This window comes from Globicephala melas, chromosome 7 (genome assembly GCF_963455315.2).
Source record: "Globicephala melas chromosome 7, mGloMel1.2, whole genome shotgun sequence".
NCBI lineage: Eukaryota > Metazoa > Chordata > Mammalia > Artiodactyla > Delphinidae > Globicephala > Globicephala melas.
In genome coordinates, this window is record NC_083320.1 from 12,830,494 (window position 1) to 12,843,385 (window position 12,892).

General features: G+C 37.5%; 1 protein-coding gene across 4 annotated transcripts in view; it reads right to left on the reverse strand.

Annotated features, from left to right (window-relative positions):
• Positions 1-12,892, reverse strand: part of NYAP2 (neuronal tyrosine-phosphorylated phosphoinositide-3-kinase adaptor 2) — a 266,912-nt gene that overhangs the window by 97,958 nt on the left and 156,062 nt on the right. The window lies entirely within an intron of this gene.

The window sequence follows — 12,892 nt, forward strand, 5'->3', positions numbered from 1 at the left end:
ATACTTATACCTTTTTTGGAAGCAAACATTTTATTTTAAAAGATACATTTGTAAACAGAAAAAGAAAAAAACATTCATTACATTTGAAAAACACATCAACAGCCAGTTATATTGCATTTTTTCCTTTGCTGATAAATCATCTTTGACAATCATCTTGCCATGTTGCCTGGCCCTTTGTACAATGAGGATGGGCTCTTTGTTCTCAGAGCTGCTCTTTATAGGGTCAGGGAAACTGTGCTCTCTCAGGTGTGATGTCTCTCCACCCTCCAGGCTTAGATATCATCCAGCAACCCAGAAACAGCCTGCCTCCCGAGGGGACATTCTGCCTAGCGCTTTATGCTCCTCGCAGGTAGGGGACGATCCGCTTAAGATGTCAGATCCTTTACCCAAGCCTAACTGAAAAGAGTTGTGCAAACAGTATGGACTCCCTGAAAATTTAATGCATTTTTTACCTTACTGCATTTTTTAAAATAAAATATTTATTCTTTCCCCAGATATCTAAAAATCACACAATCACCTCTTATAGTTACATAGCCATTTATATTTTACAAAGTCTTTTCCTGAACCCAATTTTCTTCATTTTACACAACAATACTCTGGGGTGAATATGAAAAAACTGATACTTGGAGAGTTTGACTTGCCCTAAAAGTGAAGCTGTTCAGTGACAAATCCATCTATTGACCCTACGATATTTGATTTCTGTGTCTTTTCTATTCATTTATATCAGGTGACCCCCCCAATCTACCTTCCATTATAATGATATTTTTTTAAGCTGGTCAAACAAAGGAATTTTAAAAATAGAAAATAGAGATGAAATAGAAATAGAAATGAAAATAGAAATAGAAATGAAGATACTGTCTAATATTCCTTATCATCTTCTAGAAGTTAGACAGTATATGGGCTCCACTCAGTACCATGTATAATCTAGCTGATAGTTTTCTATCTACAATGTAATATCTTAATACTGTTTCCATAACCATTTACTGAAAATCTATACTATGCTATTTTTCATGCTCCCTACTCTTATTCTTTTATAAAATATTTAGATTAGATTATAAGTACTTCCTTTCATTTTCCTTGCTGAATGCTACCTGGTTTTATCAATCAGTAACAGGACTGATTTCCTGACTATTTTATGTATATAAAAATCATCTGAACCTGGGTTCTCCATTGATATTCCTTGGAGCAGTTGGTTCCTAAGTACTTTAACTACTGTTGACCTTGGCATCCTATGCAGAACTCAGATTATTATCAATACCTAGTAATCATGGTAATTCTATTGGACTTGGCTATTAAAAAAATGTTAGCGGTGGAAAAATCAGTAAATCCAAAAATATAAGTTGGTTGTGTAAAATACAGTCATAGAAACCATGGGTACTTAAATAAAATATATAGTCTTTGCTCTCAAAAATGTACCGTTCAATTGTGGAGGTTGGATACACATTCATTCAATTTAACCAGTCACTTGATCATTCAAGGAACACTTACTGAACATGTTCTCTGTGCCAGAAAAACGTGCTAGTTGTTGGGGGAAAAAAAATAAAAGACTTACTACTGTGTCCTGACCATTTAGTTGGAAAGACAAACAGGTAAATGCTAATCACAGCACTATGTCAGTCACGTGTCCAAAGAACTTTTTTATGTAAATAGAGGAGCAGAGTTCCCCAAAAAGGAAGCAGAAGGGACAAAGTTCAAAAAGGAGTGTTAATAAGGATATCACAATGCATGAGAACCAAGAGAAACGTCTTCAGATGGAGGAATCAACAATGTCTAATGTTTTGTGATGTTTCCTCTTCCAAGAGAGGAAAAGGAAAGGGCCAGAGACCAGTTAGGAAGCCCTACGTGACTCTGGACTGAGCAGAAGAGGTTGAAGCCAGGTTGTAGGAAATTAAAGCTGGGACGGGAGACATGAAATGGAGGCAGCAGGCAAACACTCACTTGAAGGGTTTGGCCATAAAAAGGAAGTGGAGAATCATGGCTGGGTGTAGAGTCAAGAATTTTTTTTTCTGAAACATCAATGGACAATTTTATTATCATTTATATTTAGTGATCATAAATAAAGCATGGTTTAGAAGCCAAAGTGAGTTCTGCAGGCTTCAAGTGAGATTATCACTCAGCCACAGAAGGACCACTCTGAGGCAATGTTTTAATTTCTTAGGTTTGAAATTTCTCTTAGACAAAAGCTCAGTCAAGTTTCTTTGACAATAGCTTGCCTCATTTTGACATAGCTCTCTTGTTAATCACAGCTAAGTGGTTAATAACGTATTAATCAGAGAATGAAAGAGGTAACTTTGAGATTCAGAATGTGAACCTGAATGTAGAGAGAATAATACTTTGCTTCAGCTCTGATCCTTCTGTTGGGGGCTGCTAACATCTAAATTCTGTCCCAGCTTCTGAGTTCTTGGAAATCTAGATTTCTTATTTGTGTTATGGGAACAAAACCCACATTTGAATTCTCCACCCATAGCAATGTGTGTGGATCTATGGTTGGACAACACACGGATGCCCCCAATCTCTACTTTCTGACTCTTTCTATTGTTTTTCTATCCTTTTTCTTTCTTGACTTAATTATATCAGTTCCATCTGTAACAAGGGAATAGATGCAAAAAATTTCAAGTGATATTTTATTGAATGTAACTGCAACCTGACCAGAAGAAAAGGTAGGGGAAAGTATTCTTTCTACCTTCACTTGTCAGAAGACTATTACAGACTTTTGCATTTGAAATTTTTCCTTTAAGTTCAGCTGTTCTGGGTATACCTGGCTAGGCAGGATATTCTGCTTCAAAATCCATGTTACTAACCCTCCTTCCTCCCCTCTTAGATTCTTTACAGTATTTTTCCTCCTTTCATTTGGGAATAGCAATAGCCCAGATTCTTCAGCTGATTGGTTATTCTACCAGGAGTGGAACGTTTAATTAACCTAGCGCCCATCAACTAACAATAAAGAGTTGGCTTCAACTGAGAAACACCATGCACCACTAAAGACACTTCACTAAATTCATAATTGCCATTCATTTCCTGAATTCCGAAAACTGATGTTTTTGAAAATTAAAAAAGTTTTTCAAGTATTTTATAACTTAAACCCATTTTTACCTGGAAACACATGCATTTAAGACCACCAGTTACATAGTAATAGCTCTCTGGATTTCTGCAGTGCTTTTTCACCAAGGAGGTTAAATGACTTGAATGTGTTCTTATTCTCTTGACTATCTGAGTTCAATAATGCACAATGTTAAACAGTAGAATTCCTTCTTTAAAATGTTAGTCTCTATTATTTCTTCTGAAAAAAATGCATCTTTCTATCTCCAAATGTTGAGAAATGACCAATTTTCTCAGCTATTCGTTTGTTCAGGAACTGGTGACAATTTAACATCTACAAAATGGTCCACATTTAAATGCTTTATGGCTATATTCTTTATATCCTTCCCCTAATAAATCTGCCTAGAATGAAATGGGCATTCTTTTAAATAGGACATTTAAGAACAAAAGCAATGAATTCAGCATTCAGCATAGTTCCTTTTTTGGCTGAATGATTATATTGATTTCAGTGTAGAATTTTCTAAGTTGTAGGATCCGACTTTTTTTTTTATTTAATAGTCAAACATTTCTCTTATGGCTTTTGTTTCCTCAAGTGCAATAGCCCTCTCAAGTCACTATGCCTATCAATTCAACAAATTCAGTAAATACTTACCACGTATCAACTTTGCGGAAGACTGCATTGAACCAAGTGCTACATGAAAAAAATGATGAAAAGATATGGCCCTCGATCTCCCTAGCCATATGTCTTAATGGGGAATAAGACAGAGAAAAAAAACCTCTACAGTAGGTCAGGATAAGACACACACCATTACAGATGTATAAAGTGCTCCCAGAGTTTGAAGGAGAGATTATCTGTAAACAACAGCACAAAACAACTCGATGAAGAAGGAGGTGGAATATAAACGGGGATCCAAGCTTTAGACTTTGTTTTATGGAGTTACTGGGGAAGTCCTTTCAGCAAGGGAGAGCAAGGTCAGACAGAAAGCTTCAGAAACAGGAAATGGCCATTTGTTTGGGGATCTACAGCTCATTCGGTAATCCAAAGATGCATCAAACAACAGAGAAGGAAGAGCTTCACAGTTTGAGCACTTAATATTCTCATCTGAAAAGTGAGAAAACTACGGCATTAAGAGATGAACTGACTTATCCGAAGTCTCAAAGCTTCTAAATGGTTGAGCCAAGATGAAAAGCATCTCTTGTGATATCCAGGCCCTGTCCAAACCTTCTAGATCATATTAAAATGTAGGACAAATGCAAGGAACTATGATATGACTGATAGGAACCTCTTATACCTATTATTTAATTACTCATAGATGTCAAACTGTTGGAAACACATGATGTCAAATACAAATCAGAAATTGAATTTCCTGTTTGAGGTAATTCAACAGAAGAAAAAGAAATCAGCCCTAGTATATTGAATACAAACTGAGGAAATCTTGGTTTTAAAAAAAATAGACTAGTGTAGCTTTATGTCTGAATTGAAAATGTTTCTGAATTATTTCAATCTAAAGCAGGGAGGTTCTTCTTAATGGAGAAAATTGCTGATTAAATTGCTGACGAGAAATTGCACTTAAAGATTCAGCAGCCAGAGAATATAAACACAGGGGATAAACACGTCTGCCTGCATCAATCAAAGACAGCTGCAGTCTACCCCGAGAAAGGTGAGCAATTATTTATGAAATTATGTCTTCTTCAGTGATTCTATGTTGCAATCCTAAGAGAAATTGAATGAGGAAAGCAGACAATGTCATGGTCCCAATTAACTAAGGAGTCACATGCATTTTCAAAATCAAGGGATTTTACTTATACACTATTTAACCTCATCATCCTAAAAAAATTTTTTAGCTTTAAAAAATAATAGTTAAATAGGCCAGCATGATCTTGAAGCACTGTGTATGTGTGTGTGTGTGTGTGGTGTGTGTGTGTGTTTTAAAGATGGGCGTCTGATTCTGCCAAGTACACACTAACACAAATCTAAAGAGACAAGAGGTGATGCCAAGAAGCATTTTGCATAGGGCTCTTTTGGAGCTTTTGTTGTTTTACTAGATCAGCTTCTAGGTTAGTGATGCTAGGGCTCTCATTGCCTTTGGGCACTGGCTGATTTTTTATTTTTTTCTTAGGCACGGAGTGTTTTTTTCTCTTGGGGTAGCCCTGGGCCACCAAGACACTGCTTAATTATGGACAAGATTCAAGGATCTGTGGACAAAAGCCCTATATCCCTGGAGGATGAATCATCTATTTGGTAGCTCAGTATTGCAAACCTCTCAGACCAAAGGAATGTGCCCATACATCCTTAAGTTATGCTTAAAAGCATTAGGAACACTCACAGTCTCTTTGCCCAGGTCATTTAATTGTGAGGCCCACTGGGCAGACCACATGCCTTCAGGGGCAGCTCAGAAGCCTGAGGTCCAGAAAAGTCCCCTCGCAGTGACTAGGATATTCCAAAGTGAATTTTGGAGGGTTCTGAAAAGGATTTCCAGCCCCTTCCTAAGTTGATGACAACCACTAAGTGGTCCATGCTATTTAGGTACAGATCCAGGTTTCTTTGATCCAGCAGGTATCTCTGGGAGTGATAACAGTATGAGCCATTAGAGTTTTTGATGGTAACTGGTATATTTTAATGGCAATTGGGAGGGGAAAGAAATTAGGGAGACTAGTCAAGTATAGATAAAGTATCATTAAGACCAGAAACTCTGAAGCCAAATAAACTGGGTTCAAGTCTCAGATTTACTCCCTATGTGACCCTGGGTAAGCTCTGCCTCAGTTTTTCCCACCTTTAAAATAGCAGCGTTAATATCACCTGCTTCCACGTATTGCTATGGGGGTGGAATACAAGCAAAATGCTTAGAACCGTGTCTGGCAGAGAGTAAATGGCATAAAAGTAAGTATTGATATATGCTTCTATTGTTATGGAAGCATTCTGAAGGAAAAGCTTGGGGCTGCATTCTTTCCCCAGGACCTTACCACTACTTCTTGGATGAATTCCACTCTGGGCTTAGTTAGACTTGAAATTGTTTCTGAGGTAAACCTGTCTGAGGCAGAAGCATTTTCCAAGAACCTCATCACCTCATTTCCCCATTAGCATTGTCAGCTCTAACTACTGAGATCCTTGGCCCAGACATGACAGTTAGACCTCCTCCTTGCTTTCATCATTCCTTCCAGCATCCCACAAGGAAGACTCCCATTCTCTTGTATTGCTCTCCTACATCGGCTAGATCATGGGGCTGGGTATCCTCTCTAAAGAGCACGCCCTTGTTCTGCATCATGGCTCTATCTGAAGGCTCCGCCCTGCTCTGGCTAGCCCTACCACTTAAATGACCTGGACCCATCTAAACAGACCTCTGGGGTAAAAACTGCTGTTGGCCTGAGTCTCGAGTTCCCCTGCCTGTCTGAAGAACAGAAACAACTCCTGTCTGAAGTAGTTCTTACCAGTGGTTCTCAGATCGAAGTGTTGAGAAATTCTGATGAAGTAAATAACACAGACCTAGATGAAGGTTATAAGTAAGAACAAGAATGGACATTATTCACACATTGCCCACCGTGTGATACAATGTTAAACTCTCAAGGTCTCCAGAAGAATCTTGAGGTAGTGAAATACTTCTCCCTGCTGATCCAACCAGATGACCCTGACGGTTTATTTGCAAGTTGCCAACTAATCAGTAGCTTACTTAAGGAAAGGAAAACAACATTCACTCATTTCAAGTTATCTGAGTTTTACTTTTTCCCCTTCCTCTTCTTTCTCTTATACAAATTCTGTTTTTGACTTTGTTAGATGAAAGCAATGTGTTATAGGTTTCTCTTGCACACAAGTAAATGGTGTTGCTAATATTTAGCAGTATACCCCTGAGTTACTGTTAGATAATAGGCATAAATACTACTGGGGATTGTCCTTAAAAAGTCATGACCCCAGGTCCAACCTCCAGGATTTCTCACTGAACAGGTCAATCTCTGATAAAGCCCAGGAATCTGTATTTTTAACAATAGGCAGGTGAATATAATGCAGGAGGTCCTTTGCCTGCTGTGGTTTGATTTTTTTGGTTTTTAAACTTTTTTTTTTGGCTGCATTGGATCTTTGTTGCTGCCCGTGGGCTTTCTCTAGTAGAGGCTAGCGAGTGGGAGCTATTCTTTGCTGTGGTGCGCAGGCTTCTCATTGCAGTGGCTTCTCTTGTTGCGGAGCACAGGCTCTAGGTGCGCGGGCTCAGTAGTTGTGGTGCTCGGACTCAGTTGCTCTGGGACATGTTGGATCTTCCCCGACCAGAGCTCGAACCCTTATCCCCTGCATTGGCAGGCAGATTCTTAACCACTGCGCCACCAGGGAAGCCCCGCCCACTCTGCTTTGAGTGACCCAAGGATGTTCCCTGGAGCATGCCCCCAGCGTCCTGGCCTGAGAGCATCCTCATAACCCAGGTGTAGGCTCAATTTTCCTTCTGAGCTACTAGAAGGAGTCTTGCTAAGGCAGAAACCAGTCTGAGGCCACAGTGTGGGGCTCTGAGCAGGAAGGCAAGCAATAAACAGCAGGAAAAGAACCTGACAAGAGTCATGGTTTTATTTAAGAAATTTAGCAGAACCTATAGGCCTTGGTCTTGCCAGGAAACCTCCTTGTCATACCCTCTGAGATCGCTTCAGTTATTCTGGGTGTAGCTCAACTCCTAAATGCCTTTGAAGGATCTGTGTGTTCCAGAGGTTCAATGTCCTGCCTCCCCCCAACTCTGGCCAGGTGGCTTCTAGTCACCACACACCCAGAAGTTCTGTTCAAATTCAACATGCTTGGAGGTGGGCAGTCACAGGCTGAAGGCTCACCCATTCCCCACAGCAAATGAAAGATCCAGACTCCTGGGTTCTCTTCCCTGCCCATCCCCTTTGCTTCTCTGTCCTACCCACTCCTTGTCAGTTTCTGCTTTCATAGGAATAAAAAGGAGAGAAAATAAAGTCTTTAGCTAGTGCGGTTGCTAGATTTTACTGAAAAAACTTACTTTCAATAGGCTAAACAAAAAGTGTAAGTTCTCCTAAAATAAAGTAACATTCGCTCCATGTTTCCCAGGACAGCTTAGTTCTTGGGAAGTGAACATCCCTGACCATCTCAGACATGAATCCAAGAACTTCATCCAAGACTTATAAATGTATTCAAGTGGCATTTGGAAGTCAAGGTCACAAAGTCCCTAACCTGAAGCCACACACTTGAGATAGATGAGAGGCTCCGCAGACAAGTTTGGGTATCTGGTTTCTTGGTCCACAACTGATTAATGGTGTGATAATACAATACAATAAGGAAAAGCATGAAAGGAGGATAGGAAAGAAGGGGAGGGTGCATCAATAGAGCTACCTGGAAGAAAGAGACGAGGCAGGAAAACCACGAGAAACAGACAGAAGAATTTAAGTGAACTTAAATGGTAGATCTGCAGAGGGTTAGTCAGCTATACAACCTCAAATAGCCCTCCTGAGGACACCCCAGTATCACAGTTAATCTATCAATGCTGCCCTGCTACTAAAGATGACAGGACAATCATAGCCACCCCTGTGTGAGGCCTCCCCTATTCAGGTCACCTTGATGGACACTTCTTGTGCGTTAGCACATAGCACACACACAGTGATGATCACAACGGTGACCCTGAATCATAAAGACGGCTAGGTGATATCAGCATACCCTTCCTTTTTCCTAAAAGTGGGATACTATAAACATACAGAAATGTGTTTTAAGAGATTTCCTTGCAAAATCATTGTTTTTTCAATTTAAAATCATTTTTTAATTAAATTGGTAAGAGTAAGTTGGATCAGTTGCTTCACCAGCAATGCCTAATATTTTAGGCATCGCTAGACCTCAGGTTACATGAAAACTGAGACAGGTATGTGTGTGAGGGCATGGAGGGCATGCGGTAATTTTTTGGTTTTATTTTGTTTGTTTGATGGTTCTTTTGGGTTGTTGTCTTTGTGTCTGGTTTTTTTTTGCTGCTGTTGTTTCTTAAGAAAGTGAATGGAAAGGCAAAGTTTACATCTGATTCCCAACTGTGTTTCATCAGTCCTATAGGACACATTTCTATCTATAATTGTAAAAATGTAACATAGCATCTCAAAGTCTTAAATAGGAGTCTTTTTAAAGGGCTGAAAGATTTAACAGCAGAAAATTGTGTATCTCCATTAATGTGGACTATTATTGAGTATGATGAAGGTCTTTGGCAATGCCAACCCACAATTTTTATATATATATATATATATATATATATATATATATGGCAATACCAGATGAGTGAGCTTGCATCTCTTTTTTCCTTTGATCGTTCTTTGGCCCTACTGTGTTTTGGTGCTTCTTCTCTGGTTCTCTGTGTACCTTTGTATGTGCTTCATATGTTGGCACCTATACTTGTTTACATGTCCATTTGACCTTATGTGTGCATTGTGTGTGTGTGTGTATTTTTCTTGGTGCCTCAGTTTTTTAATTAGTCTTTTCTCTTTGATGTTTCATGTTTCTTTCTTTTTTTAATTCTCTCTTTACGTTTTTCCACTTTTAACTTTTCTATCACATTCTCTCTCTCAAGTATATTATAACATTTAATTATATCCTTCATTATGCCTTGTATATTTTCATAGAAACATACATTCATGCATTTATATTAAATAGAGGCTAAACTTTATTTTTAAAATATTTCTTATCTGACGGGATGAAAGAGTTTTTTCTCACTTGGTTCTGGCTAATAATTTCTATGATTCATGGCTCTTGATTTATAATTTCATGGCCCATCATGAAATCTTTAGGTATTCTAAAGATTCCAATCAAAGGATATAGAAAATAAAAATGTGTAAAAGGAAGATAAAAATTATAGGTAGAAAATTATCATTTGAGTCTCCAAATTCACCACAAAACATATTTGTACTTCACCTACTTCTCATATAGACACAGAAATTTACAGCAATAAAATACAAGTTAATCACTTCTTACATGCCTTATGTCCTCTATCTCTCTGCACAAATTTAAAAAATATTAATAATAATCAATTCAAATAAATTTATTATCATTAGTATACTCATATACAGTTAAACAACATAATAATGTCACATCAACTAGGAAAAATATGCTTCCTAGAACAATTAATATGGAGGCTGTATTTAGAAAATGGTGAAGCAAAATGAAATTGATTCATGGTCTACCACTATTGTCTTATTTTATCTCTTTCCTATTTTGCAATCCCCATCAATAATTATAAGCCTTTAAGATATGAAATTATTTAATTAGGTGTATCTTTTATAGGTTATTAAAAATAAACGTTGAAGGGATAAATTTTATTTGACATAGGTTTTTCAATTAAAGTGGAAATATTATATTTGCTTTGAATTGAATACCAGAAAACTCGAAAAATTGACATTTCCAGTAAACCTAGAGGGGTATGGAGCACAGAAATACCAGTCTTACTTTTATCTCTGAAATGTAAAAAAAAATGCCAAATGTGACTCAGGGGTCATGAATGTTATACTACTTCCTATCACTTATCTTGTCCCTTGTCCCTTTGTTATCAGCAGGTATCTACGAATCCTGTCTGTCAAGAGTGAAGCGGACAGTTGTATCACTGAGTGTACTGCAGCAGTAATTGTAGGTTAACTTTCAATTATCAACAATTTTGGATCTACATTTTGGATCACAGGAAGATTCTGGGAGCCCCTATGATTTTGTCAACATCAGATAGTGTTCTTCTATTTTCTTCCAGAGTCAAAAGTAAATGGCATTGGATTATTCATTAGAAACACTATGTGCATTTTTCCTCCCTTCCATTTGTGTAAAGTAAAATATTGGAATTCATGTAACCCAGGGCATGACCTTCCTCTGAAGGGTTGATACACAGTTAATAGCCCATGGGAAGGAATTTAATCCTTGGATCCCTAAAAAGCTATAAAGAGCCTAGATCACTTCTCCATGTACAAGCTTGGTTTTAGAAGCACACAAAGCTCATTTTGGAGTCGAATGGAGAAGTCTGTGACATATAGCACATAGAGTGATTCTAACAGATGGATTTTTCTTGAAATAACTTCATTAGTTAATCACTTTTTTTTACATATACTTTTTCTAGCTAACTGGTATAGCTGCCAGCTGGAGCTGCTAAGAATCCTCCAAAGAAACTGGTAGGTAGGGAGAATATTGGCTAATTTCACCAATTCTTGGATGAAACTTCTACTAATTTCATACTAACCATCACGTATTTTGAGAGTAAAATCTTTTCCTTTATTTTTTTTTCAACTTTTTCCAAAAACCTTACTTATCTGTGTTTAAACCAAATCAATCATATGGAAAAAACTTTCAATTTTAATAAATTGTCTAGATCAGAGTTTCCCATACTTGACACTATTGACATTGTGGATGAGATAATCCTTTTTTTTTTCTGTTCTTTCCTTTTGTTTTTTTTAATTTTTGTAGCAGGTTGTCCTGTGCATTGTAGGCTGTTGAGGAGCATCCCTGGTCTCTACCCACTTGATGTCAGTAGCATCCCCAGTTGTGACAACCAAAGATGTCTCCAGACATTACTGAATGTCCCTGGGGGCAAAATCACCCCAGCTGAGAACCACCACTCTAGAAATAGGAGGTTCCTAGTTTTAATTCAATTTTTTAAATAATTTTAAAAATATTTTAGTGTATTCATGTATGTACTTAATTCAAGATATGTCTAAAATATGAGAAGTTTTTGCCTTTCAGTCAGGTAAATGAAATGTTTTTATTGGGGAGGGAGGGAGTAGAATTATTGAAGTGGTTAATGCTTTCATAAATCTCTCTGGTTAAAGAGAAAAAAAGACAAGATAAATGGCTCTCAACTACCAATGAATATTAATTATCTAAGGAGTGTCATCATCATCTTCATCAGACATGTTGAAGAGTTCTTTTCCTTTAAAGATGGTCCTCAATGTAACTGTATGAGTAGAATAATAAAATCCTGTGGTGGGATCATTTGAGATGTAAGTGATTAATTTTCAGCTTAGATGCCCTAAGGCATTTTTAAATAAAGGAAAGCAGTGTAATTTAATGAAATGAACATTGAGAAAACTGGGATCTGTTTTGACTTTACGGTATCATTAGGCAGTGATTTGGGGCTCACAAAAGGATTAGCCATTCAGATAGAGACATTCCCTGGCCTTTGAAATTCAGGGGTAAATATAATGTTCCCCTCCTACTTATGACTTAGTGATCTTTCTGTAATTTATATATTGATGGATATAGGAAGAGTACCATGGGAATAAGATGCTAATTACCAAGGGTTTTAAAAGGGAAATAGTGAGCCTATTCTAGTTTAGCAGGAAAGTAAGAATGTAACAACATGAAGTATGTGGAAAGAATCATTCATTGTTTTTTAAAAAAGTAATGATTCTATTCGAATTGCTTTCTTTGCAGCAAAGGCTTTCTAATACAGATTTGCTCAAGCAGGCTCTTAATACAAGATAATTTTAACACTTAACCAATTCCATGTTTGAATGTATAATTTCCCCCCCCAAATCGAGACATGTACCTAAAAATTTTATAGTGATCTGTTTTCTTTGTTAGATTTCCCACAGCCCCTGAAGAATTTAGATCTTACACTTTATTTTAAATTTAAAACTGATTCTTTTTAATATGTTATATTGTGCAGACCATCACTTTTCGTCCTCTCAGAATGCATTATCTCCTATTTTTTTTTTTGGTGTCTTAAAAGTATGACGCAAATCTATTACTTTACAATTCTAGAAGGCAGAAGTCTGAAATGGGTTTCACTTGCCTAAAATGAAGCCTGTAGGCCGGGCTGCCATTCCTTCTGAAGGCTCTAGGGGAGCATCTGTTCCCTTGACTATTCAATCTTCTAGAGGTTTCCTGATTTCTTGGCTCATGGCCCCCTCCTCCATC